The sequence below is a fragment of the Salvia miltiorrhiza genome, chromosome 7, assembly GCF_028751815.1.
Source record: "Salvia miltiorrhiza cultivar Shanhuang (shh) chromosome 7, IMPLAD_Smil_shh, whole genome shotgun sequence".
Taxonomy (NCBI): Eukaryota; Viridiplantae; Streptophyta; class Magnoliopsida; order Lamiales; family Lamiaceae; genus Salvia; species Salvia miltiorrhiza.
Genome location: NC_080393.1, coordinates 17,177,481 through 17,189,847, shown reverse-complemented (window position 1 = coordinate 17,189,847; position 12,367 = coordinate 17,177,481). Strand labels below are relative to the sequence as shown.

Here is a 12,367-nt window from a genome sequence, read left to right as displayed (position 1 = left end):
TCATTACCCAAATCAAACAACAAGTAATGGATTCAATTACTTGATTTCCTTTTCAACTTTTAAAAACACTCAATCAAACGTGGGCTTAATAGTTTTCCATATTATGTCTAAATGATGAACAAGATATATTAATTAGGATTTCAGTAGAATTAAAGTTTCAAAACATCGAATGATATTCTTCAAACCTACATAGGTTTAATGATATATGGATAAAATTTGGGTTCGTGTAACATTAAGTTAATCTCTACCGCATAAGAAGTCGTCTTGTAGATCTCGTTCGATGCCAATCCATTTATAATATTATTGCCTGAACGAAAAGATAAAATAAGTTTAGATCGATTAAGTAGACTTTCTTGGCATGTGGCAATGCAATAGTTTAATACTTTTTCTCGTGCACTAAAAAGGATATGTAGTAATACTAGTGGAACGTTTTAATATAGTAATTGAGATGTTACTAATGAAATAGAGGAAGTATAATATTACTCCCTCCGTCCGCCAAGATTATGTAAAAATTACTATATTTGGCGTCCGCCAAGATTATGTCACTTTCCTTTTATGGCAATGGTCCCACCATCCTCTTTAATATTTTATCCTTACTAACACTCTTTATTTACAAAAAACTCACTCAAAATTCAATCTCAACCACACATTTCATAAAGTGGTGGGACCCTTTCTCCACTACATCAAAATCATCACCAATTTTATTAAATCCCGTGCCCAAGCAATTTTACATAATTTTGGCGGACGGAGGGAGTATATTTTTGATCCAGAACTTTTTTTTTGGACTCAGAATTCAAAATCTTAGATCTTGGACATTAATTTTCTATTGCTACTTGCTAGGCGGACACACGCACACGTGATCCTGAGTTTTTTTCTTTACGTTATATATAATGCTTATGGATCCGTGACGAAAACACAAAGTTAACTGTTTTTAATAGTTTGTGATAATACGCGTTTCAAAAAAAGTTCGTGATAATATGAAGTATTCATATGTAACGTAAGCAAGCATATATGATATTCATTGATGTAGCTTGTAAGTAATTGTATTTAGTTTGTACTCCACCTATCTTTTAAGAAGGTATATCTGTGAAGATCGGAATATTTCTTTAAAAATAAAAAAATAAAAAAAAATAAAAAATTGTTAGGACACTTTTAGTAGTTACCCAAATGATCACGGAGCCGGGGGGCTAGAGCCCCCTCCCAAATTTTGAGTTTTTTTTTTTAAATATATATATATATATATATATATATATGTTTATACCTATTATAAAATAATTTTTTTTAATAAAAGAGTATTTGGTTATTATATTCTCTCATATATATACTTAATTTAAGGATAATTCCGTTATTTAAAACTATATAATCTATGAAATATTGTTTGTTATTATTACTATTATACTTATCTTTTAATAAAAAATGCCTAATATGTATGAAATGCTAAAAAAAATTATAATGTATTGAAACTAATTTGTAATATATAGAAAATATATAATCTATGAACATGTTGTTTGTTATTATTATTATTATGCTTTCCTTTTAATAAAAAATATCTTAAATATACGGAATGTCCAAAAACAAATTTGTGATATATTGAAACTATATAATCTATGAAAATATTGTTCGTTATTATTAGTATTATGCTCGTATTTTAATAAAAAAAATACCTTAAATATACAGAATGCCCAAAAAAAAAAATCCCCGAACCCCCGTACAGTTTCAGCCCCCCCCGAAATTAATTCCTGGCTCCGTCCCTGCCCAAATCTTTGACATTTCTTCGGTGTGTTTATGGGGCCAGTTTAACGGGTTTCAGGCTAGCTTTATCACGTTATTGTGTTATTAGGATACGGGTTAATCGGGTTGAAAAAAATCCGAGCTAGAAATTCAACTCTAACTCTAACAGTTCGAGTTTCTGGCTAACCCATCGGGTCAATCGGGCTCGAAAATTTATTTTAAAAAATTAATTAATATATTTTTATCGACAACATTATATTTGTAATAAACAAATAGAAGCATAAATAAGTAACATTTTAACATCAACATACATAATACTCTCTCGGTCCTATAAGAGTGTGCCCTTATTTTTATTTTGGAACGTCCCACAAGAGTGTGCATTTGTCATTTTTGGACACTACGCCATCACTAACTCCTTATTTCTTACTTTTATTTTATAATAAAGTGAATCACTTTTTCAACTCACAATACACTCATCTAACATTTTGCACACTTTTGTGGGACGGAGAGAGTAACTAATATGTAACTCTTAGAGATATAAAGATGCAATATTTTTATTAAATAGATATCATTTTTTAATTTTTGTATCTACATATTTTCTATTAATTATTTAATTAAAAATATAGAGAAGTGAAATGATGAGTATAACTTTATAATATTAAATTTCTAATATTGAATCAAAATACATTTCATAAATTTTTGGAAAAAATTATATCTTAATATACTAATTTTCATAAGTAAAGAAATGAAGTTGAAAATCAAGTAACAAGAATTTTTTTTAAATAATCAAGCAAACACGTTATTTTCGGGTTAGTCCTATAGAGTCTCGATTTATTTTCGGGTCAACCCTATCGGGTGTCGTGATATTGGGTTACAGGCTATTCGAGCTGTAATTTTCTCGGGTTGAAAATTTTCAGTCCAACCCTCTCGAATTGGTGGGTTAATCAGGCCAATCCACAGGTTTCGGGCTGGATTGACATCCTTACGCCTTTCCATGCGATGCACGAGCTACAATATATTTTATTATTTTTAAAATTTTAAATTATGTAAAAATGACATTATTTATGAGTTAGAGTAATTGGTAACACAAAAAAATACAATGTAAATTTAAATATTAGTACTTGATTTAAAATAATGTATAATAACAATATTATTAACTTAATGAATATTGTATAATAATAATAATAATAATAATAATAATAATAATAATAATAATAATAATAAAATTTATAAATTATAAAATAAATAATTTAAATAAATTTCATTTTAAGTAAACAACACTAAATCATTCTATTCGTTAAAAAAAAGAAAATACTAAATCATTACTTTAACAAAATTAATAGTTATCATTTAATATAACAATTTTGAGCTCCTATCACATATCATAAGAGTTTTGAGACCAACTTTTACCTTCGTTCCCTCACAGCTAATATATCAAATAACTAGATGTGAATTCCGAAAATTTCATCAAACATTTGCTAATCTAGTAACCACATCTAAAATTCTTGATAACATATTGCTCATTTCGTCTATTTAGGATGAGTTTGTTTGAGATGACTTGGAGGGTGTTTGGCTAAATTTATTTTAAAGAGCTTATAAGTTCTTGGAGCTTATAAGATGTTTCAAGAGCTTATGAGATATAGTTTCTTAAGATCTTATAAGTTCAAAGTGTTTGGATAATTGAGCTTATAAGTTAGAAAGAGAACTTTTAGTTAGAGAGAGAAAATCGAAAACAGATGAAATTAGAATAATATATAATGAAAATAAAAAATTATAGTTGAGTTATTTTTTGTGAAATGAGTGTTGCTTATAAGAAAATGAGAAAATAAATTGGGGTGGAGCTACTTATTTTTTGGGGAGCTTATAAGCTCTTAGTGCTTAAATTTACAGCTTATAAGTTCTTTAAGAACTTGTTTTGCCAAATACTTTGAAGGAGCTTATAAGCTCCTAAACAGCTTATAAGTTGTTTTAAAAAGCTTATAAGCTCCTAAACAACTTATAAGCTCTTCCAAAACACCCTCTAATTGAAGTGGGGGACCACAATTATTAGTAAGGAAGCCACAGTGGGATGACTTGATCTCTTGCTTGATTTTTTTAGTTTTGATTTTTGTATTTTTCATTTAAATTTAATTGCACAAATTTAAATAACACAATTTACTTAAAAAATAAATTGCATTAATTTTAAAAACCTTAAAATTACATTAAAAAAAACCTAAAGACATAATTTAAAATTAGTTTAAAAAAAACTAAAGACATAATTAAAAATTACATAATAAAAACTTATCTAGTCTCTACCGCCTCTTCGCCGAGTTAGAATCTCCGCCACCTGTTCCTTGTGTCATTCTAGTTGCTCCGGAGTCATGTCGGATGTCTTCATGAACATGACCCGATCGTCATGGATCTCGCTCTTGAGGGCATTCTTTTGGTCGTACATCTCCATAATTCGGGTGATCTTGTTGTCGAACCTATCCAACATCTCCTCATATTCGGGTGGAGCCTTCGAGGCTTGCGATGCCGACGTCTTTCCCTTCCCCTTAGTCGCCCTCGCTGCCGCTTTGTTCCCAATCGGCCGGGAAGACGTAATTTCCTCGCCCGACGTCGAAGTGGTGAAGTCGCCCCTCTCCAACGTCTTTGTCCTCTTGGAGGCATGAACGTCTCCCTCGATGTATATAGACTTGAACTTCCGGTTGGTCCGGAGCATCTTCCATGCATTCCAGTAGGTGAAGGGGCTGGAAGTGCTCCTAACGTAGAAGATGATTTGGGTTTTCTGTCGGAGCAAGTCGTCAGAATGGTCGGAAGGCCACTTGGCGCACGTCTCAACCCAAATATTTTCCCATAACTTCACCTCCGCACTCACTTGGGCCCAGTGTCCCTTTATTTGCCGGTGGCTGGTGCTGATGAAGGGGATTCACCCGGTCGAGAATCCGTTGCCAATAGGCCTCTCTCCTTTGGTCGACACCCCGGACGGCATCGTTGGTCTCCTCCGTTCAAATTCGGACAATAAGGTCTGTCTCCTCGGGGGTGTAGGTGTGATGGGGGTCCTTCCTTCCTCCGGCATAGGAGCCAGCGCCTTCTGCCGCCCTCTTTTCTTGGGCTTCGACGCACTGTGGGTGGGCGGTGCCTCCTCCTCGCCGCTTTGACAAGGTTCCTCCTCCAAGTTGAAACCCGAAAAATCGGGATGATAATCGTCAGAGAGATTGAGAACCCAATTTGGATCGTAATAGTTTGGATTGTATGGATCCATTTTGTTGAGAGAATTTGAAAGAGAATGAGGAAGATGGTGGAAGAAGATGATTGTGGTAAATGCAAAAATGGTGGAGGGAGTATATAAAGAAGAGGGGAAAAAAATAGAAAAGGTAAACGGTTGAAGGTTGAATGACAGAAAATAGGTTTTTTTTTTTTTTTAATAAGTCGGCAAAGAGCTGTTAGAATTTAAAATTCGAATTTTATTATTATTTTTTAATTGGCGCGTTCACCACACGCACCGTGCATTTCAGCCATCAAGCCTTACCCGAAAAATCGGGTAGGCCTCGAATCACCTTCGGCTACAGTGGGGTACTCGATCCCCAGCTTACTCGAGTAAGTGGGATCGAGTATCTCACTATGGATGCTCTAAAGAAAAGATACCCAAAGAAAATGGTATGATTTATACTATCTTATGAAAAATGGATAAATATATTATCATTCAAACCAAAGAAGATATAAAAAATGTTAATTATATGTAAAACACTAAATTTTCACCAAATTTTTGTTTTTCATACAAACTTCAAAAGATATCGTGATAATGACTGAATTTTCATCAAATTCTGATTTTGCATACAAACTTTAAAAGGTAGCATGGTAATTATTGAATTTTAATTACATTCTGATTTTGCATACAAACTTTAAAATATAACGTTATAATTACCAAACTATTGATTTAATCTGATTTTGCTACTAATCAAAATTTCAATCAAATTTAACTGAAATTAACGTAGCATAATCGACGAGGGAATAAAACGACGTATGTAATGACACATAGCAACCTTTATTCGAAATTATGCAAAATCAGATTATTCAGCTAATTATGTTAGTAGTAAATTTAGTCGGAATCTCGATTTATAGCAAAATCATATTAAATCTATAGTTTGATCATTAATTATTGTGCTACTTTTTGAAAGTTATATACAAAATCAGAATTTGATGAAAGTTCAGTAATTATTACTCTACCTTTTAAAGTTTTTACACATTTTTTTTTTAATTTTATATGCAAAATCAAAATTTGACGAAAGTTTAGCAATTACCACGCTACATTTTAAAATTTGTATGTAAAACCAGAATTTGATGAAAGTTAATTTGTGAAGATGTATAATAAATTCATCAATTTGTTGAATAAATTTGTGGATAGAGTTTGAATCCTATAAGTGGCTATAGTTCTATTATTTTGAATTCATCTTTTTTAACAACGGATTCATAATATTTTATAGTAAATTCATGATATTTCACCTGAATGTAATTTATACGATAAATGTGCTTTATATAATAACTCAACATGAGTATGTATTTTTAGGTATATTGTAGTTATGGGAGTTGGTCTTTCCACGGAGTATCTAAATTACTTCATTTGGAATGTCAAGATATGACACTCTATTGATGAATCTGTCTAAAGTCTCTTACTGCCAAAAGGCGTAAGACATCCTTTAGAAAAAAATAGGACCAGTGAACGGCCATTAACATCAATAAGAGAGAATTAAAGGCAAAAAAGACTAACTTCAGAAAACCATGGGACTAATGAACGCCCATTAACATCAATGAGAGAGAATCAAGGGCAAAAAAGACTAAGCAATGCTATGTCTTTTTTTAAGTAAAATAAATAAATCACGTACGAAGGGTGCAACCCAAAACATATTACAAAGTTCAAAGACCTATAAAAAAACATAAAGATCCTACATATCAAAGCAAAGTGTTGGATTGCACATCCAATCATTCAGATTATAACTAGAAAAGCTTAAAGATCTAAAACCATAACCTAACCTTTATTAGTTCAACCAAATCATCATTGTTGCTCGTCCCATTCTTGAAGATCCTCTCATTTATGTGATTCTAAATATTCCATACTATACAGATCCACAGAGTTCTTCCATGCCTCTACAAGATTCTTCTTTTTAATGATTCTCATGTGATGTTAAAAGTTAGAAATTGGATTCACATGATCCACATAATTGAGTTGAAACCAACAATAGCAATTCACCCAAACTTTATGAGCCACTTGACACGAGAAAAAGAGGTGCTCGGCAATCTCAAATTCAACCAAACAGAAGAGACATATGACATCGTCAGATTGGAGCTAAACTCTTTCTTTTCGATAGGTTATCACGAGTCGGAATTCTGTTCAAAAAAAGCTTCCAACATAATGCAGAAGCTTTGGTCGGCGCTGACTTGCACCAGAAGAGTTTCAGATCTCCATGTGATGAGATTTATAAGTTGGCTTTCTTCTCTAACACCTTATATGTCGATTTAGACGAGAAGATTCCACTACTCTCAGCTTTCCATTTCCACTCATCTTCTTTGGTTTGGCTTGGTGAAACCTATTAATAAGAATGATATGCTCCAAAAGCAATTTATTTTTCCACTCGAATAAGCCACACCTCTAGATCTACGCCCGCTGCCAAAAATTATTAACCCACTTTCCTTTCTCTTGGATAAAAATATCTTTATCCATAACGACTATGAACAACCTGTTAAAGCTTCTCACTAGACTACTCTCCCCTATCCATTTTTCCTTCCAGAATGAAGTCTTGTTTCCAAGCCCAACATCTTTGCACAAATTGTGAAGATGACTAACAGGGCGTGTCTTTTTAAAGCTAGCTCACAAGGCTATGTCTTTTTTGTGAAGATGACTAATATGGTGTTTGGCTGAGTTTATTTTAAAGAGTTTATAAGATGTAGTTACTTAAGAGCTTATAAGTTGTCAAAGTATTTAGATAATTGAGCTTGTAAGCTACAGAGATAAAATCAAAGAGATATGAATTTGAGAGAGTATATGTAGGGATGGCAATAATACCCGCGGGTACCCGCTCTTAATGGGTCGGGTATGGGGGTGAAATTTTGGGGACGGGTATGAAACTTATACCCGGGTCGGGTTCGGGTTATAGGTACCCGCCCGAACCCAGCCCGATGGTACTCTTATATGTTTCATAGAATTTGTGTTAGAAGATATGTTTGAATTTTAATTGTGAAATTTATAGTTCCTTTGTCATGTTAATAATACTATTATTTATAGTATTATTTATTTTGAATTTTTATATGTAAAATGCTTGTTGTATAAGAAAATTTTATAAAATAATAAATTAGTGGATACCCGACGGATACCCTTCCTCCGCCGGGTAATCCCCCCCTCCCCGATTTAAATGGGCATGGAGACGGGTATGGGGATAATGTTTTAATTGAGGCGGCTACGGGGGTGGAAAAACAATCCCCACCCCGAACCCGCTCTGTTGTCATCCCTAGGTATATGTAGGGTTGAGCAAACCCAAACCGAACCCGTTACACTGACCCGGACTGACGGGTTCGGTCCGAACCAAATTGACCCACGAGACACATACAGTTTGGGCCAGGTAATTTTTTAGGGACCAAATATCTTTAGGGTCGGTCCGAGACCAAATATATATATGTATGGTAAAAATAACAAGTTATCAGATTTTTTATTAGAGTTTCATTTCCTCTTCACTCCTCAAATCTGCGATCCATTGCCCCCTCACTCTGAATTCTCAAACAATCAAACCCCACCTAAAACCTCAAACCCGTGGCGCCGCCTCTGTTTGCCAATTCGGTCCTTCATCCTTGAATCTGATAGGGGCTGCCTCGAGCCTCTCTTGGTCCCTGTCGCGTCGGATCTCCCTCCGGCTTCTCACCTCTCTCCGATCGGCGCCGCCCCTTGCGCCGCGCCGTTGTCGCGTTATGTCATTCGTCCCTCTACCTGTCAGGCCGCCACCTCTCGAGCCTCTTTCGGTCCCTATTGCGCCGAGTCAGACGCTCCCTCCGGCCTCTCACCTCTGAAACCCTTCTATCGGCGCCTCCCCTCGCACTACGGATCTAATTACTGAAAATTGGGTGTAAAATAGGAAAAACTGTAATATAAAATTATTGTCGGGTCGGACCCGAACCAAACCAGGCCCGGTGCTCTGTTTCGGTTCGGGTTGATCCAGATCCGACCCGATGCACAATATGACGAAAATAACAAGTTATAGTTGAACAATATTTATAAAATAATTATTACTTATAAAATTATGAAAAAATAAATTGGGATAGATGAACTTATTTTTTTGGGAACTTATAAGCACTTTGAGATTATTTTTAGAGCTTAAAAGTTGTTTAAAATTTTATTTTGTCAATCACTTCGTTATAAGTTTATAAACTCTTAAATACACTTATAAATTATTTAAAGAGCTTAAAACTCAGTCAAGCAATCATTAAGTCTACCGGATGTTTGCGGACTTAGTGTGATGGACAAAAAAATAAATGAACAGTAGACTCAATTACATAATCAGTCACACACTTCAATTTTGAATCATTAGTAGTTTTTTTTAAGTTATTCATATTTTTTAACTTATAGATATGAAATTGGTGTCAATCCAACAAAAGTAATAAATGTGAATTTCAATTTATAGATATGAAGTTGGCTTTTGTGTACCCTACTTTAAATATATTTGGGAAATTTGGGAGAATCACATAGAAAGTCTTCAAAATCTTTAAATTTGTTATGTAGTAATATTTATATGGTGTACGGTTTTTAGGATTATCTGTAATTTATTTATTTTTGAAAAATAAAAAGATCTGTTCCAAAAAAGACCTAGTCTATACTCTCTAGTACAAGGCTGTATGGCTCAAAATTTTAAATGCTTCGTATAAAAATTTACTTTCTTCAATGTATCACATTTGATACACTGGACCCCACCAGCTAATTGCACCTCTTTTCCTCATAAAAATTAAGTTGCTAATTGTTTGAATTTGTTAATTTTATCGAACTCACATAATTTCTACGTCTCAACTACATATAAACTTACCTTGACTATTTATTGAACATCCCACTTGTTTTCTATGTGCTTCACAAAATGGGCGACCTCCTACACAAAAAATTAACTTGAATAATCACAAATTTGTAAAAGTCGCAGATCCAGATGATAAGTAGGGAGTCATTAATAATAATGAAAAATAAAGGAGCTATGAAAAACGTCGACAGCAGGGTTCGAACCTGCGCGGGCGAAGCCCAACAGATTTCAAGTCTGTCTCCTTAACCACTCGGACATATCGACTTTGCTGATACTTAATCTGCTGGTCAATGGTCATTATTTTTTTGTTAGCTATCAAATTGAGATAATCGTTTTAGATATTTCTTTTAAGATTATATTTTTTTTATATTGAACATAATATAAGCTTATAAAAGTTTGTATTATTATTATTAAAATAGGTGGAAACCAACTTAACACGCTATAGGTTGCAACCTTGCAACAACGAGCCTTTGATAATTGCGAATTCTTCGTAAAGATCAAGGAGGTTTGGAAATAACAACTAGCTAAATTAAACAACGATTGACTACTCCCTTCGTGCCATCTTCTGCTGAAGTAAGATTTTATTAAAAAGAAAAAAATAAACAACAACGGAAAACCGAAAACCCTTGAAAGCACAAAGCTGCAGACTAAGGGCCGAGCCTCGTTAAAACCTCATAACAGTAGAGGAAAAAGAGTACTCGTCAAGGACCAAGGTTGACAGAGCTGAGTTAGGAGGTCTCAAGGATTCCGGCCGAACCATTACCCTTAGGCCTCCCGGCTCAAAACCGATCCAGAACGAAGAGAAAAAGAAAAAACCCAAAAAAAAATTAAGCGAAACGAGTAAAATAGGGAATAGAAACATCCTCTTTGACAAAATCATTTAAACCAGCAATGGCATGAGGCCAAAAACCCTCTTCCCTAGCTTGAGAAGCCAAAAAATCCGCCGATCTGTTGCCCTCACGAAAAACGTGAGAAATGCGCCATGTGAAAGTATGTAGTTTGGATAGAGCGAGCTGCCACCGAGGCTTGAATCTCCAAGGGACCGTTTCAGAGAGCGACTGAAGGAGCTGAACCATGTAAGAAGAATCCGACTCAAACCAAACTCTCTCTCATTTGGCACGATGCACAGATTCAATCGCAATAATAATAGCTAGAAGCTCTGCTTCGAACGCAACCCCCTGGCCGCCTGAGAAATGATAACAACCAAGAACGTCATTGAAGGCATTCCTAAAGACGCCCCCCGCATGAATCCTCCCTTCACGGACCGAACCATCAGTATTAATTTTAATCCAAGACGGCGGTGGAAGGTGCCAAGCAACGTAAATATAGGAGAAAGGCTTCCTGTGTTGTCCAGCGATGGAGATATTCTTAAGAATGAGAAGATCAGAAACCGAGTTGGCCATAGTACCAAGGACAAAATTGTTGGCAGCTTCACAAAGAAAAACACGGACCTGCTTGAGAATCAAGTGGCGTGAAGGTGCTAAATTTTTGTGTATGACGTTGTTGCGGTGAGACCAGAGACTTTTTTTATTTTAAATTTTTGTGTATGACGTTGTGTATGACCCTTCGTGCCATCTTCATAATTCTTTATTTTTTTTTAAGATGTTTCAATATATAATTTATTTTTTAAATTATTAAATGACGATTTTATATAAAAAAGAAAAGAAAAAAACCAAAAAAAACCCTTGAAAGCACAGATAATTTATTTTTTAAATTAAATTAGTATTAAATTTATTTTTTTATTAAAATAACTTTATTTAAATATAATCAAACATAGAATAAATAAAGGTAAAATTGAATAATTACATTTAATTTGTATTTCCCAAGCAATATTAATTATATTTTCTTAATATGTGTGAAAAAGTAAAATGAATTATGAAAGTGGGACGGAGGGAACATCTTTTTTTTTTTTTTGATAAATTACATAAGTAAATAAAGAAATTTAAAAACCGCACGACGAAGGACTCGAATTCATGACCTTAGGTCTTGGGCATTAACCTCCTACCACTAGACCAACACACGAGGTATCTTGTATACTATAATGCACAGATTCTTCAAAAATCAGCATGTACGGCGAATCGGATTCTTTTAGGGTGCGATTCTCTCGGATTCTCGTCGGATTCACTCCCGATTCGCCACGTGGTATATCTTTTAAAACAATTTATAAAAATAAACCGGATTCGCAAATTTGATAGGCGAAATTCACGTATCTCGTGCACGAAAGGCCTACACAAGGCTATTTTGATAATTTTATTTTCAGTTATGACTGATATATTGGACTAATAATATTTGAATCGTTATATTGTTGCTCAATTAACTTATATAATTGAAAATGCTTAACTTTTGGGTAAAATAAAATGTAAATTACATAGAATTAATTTAAGAAAATTTAAATTGTATATAGTTTATAAGCATTATATATCATAAAATTTTAATAATTAGATGTATCCTTGCCGAATCGCACCATATAATTTTTAAAAATCCGTATCCCCGTACTCGTATCGTATCGTCCCCGCATCCGCACCCCCGTACCTATGCAACATAGCTTGTATATAATCAAATATGCCATCCGCATGCAGGCGAGACCTCTAGATCACACAAATGTG

The 12,367-nt window shown here is 34.1% G+C and overlaps 1 non-coding gene across 1 annotated transcript; it reads right to left on the bottom strand.

Moving 5' to 3' along the window:
- Positions 1 to 9,943: 9,943 nt before the first annotated feature.
- TRNAS-UGA (transfer RNA serine (anticodon UGA)) lies at positions 9,944 to 10,025 on the bottom strand. The gene has a single exon. It is a non-coding gene; the product is annotated as a tRNA-Ser (tRNA).
- Positions 10,026 to 12,367: the final 2,342 nt, after the last annotated feature.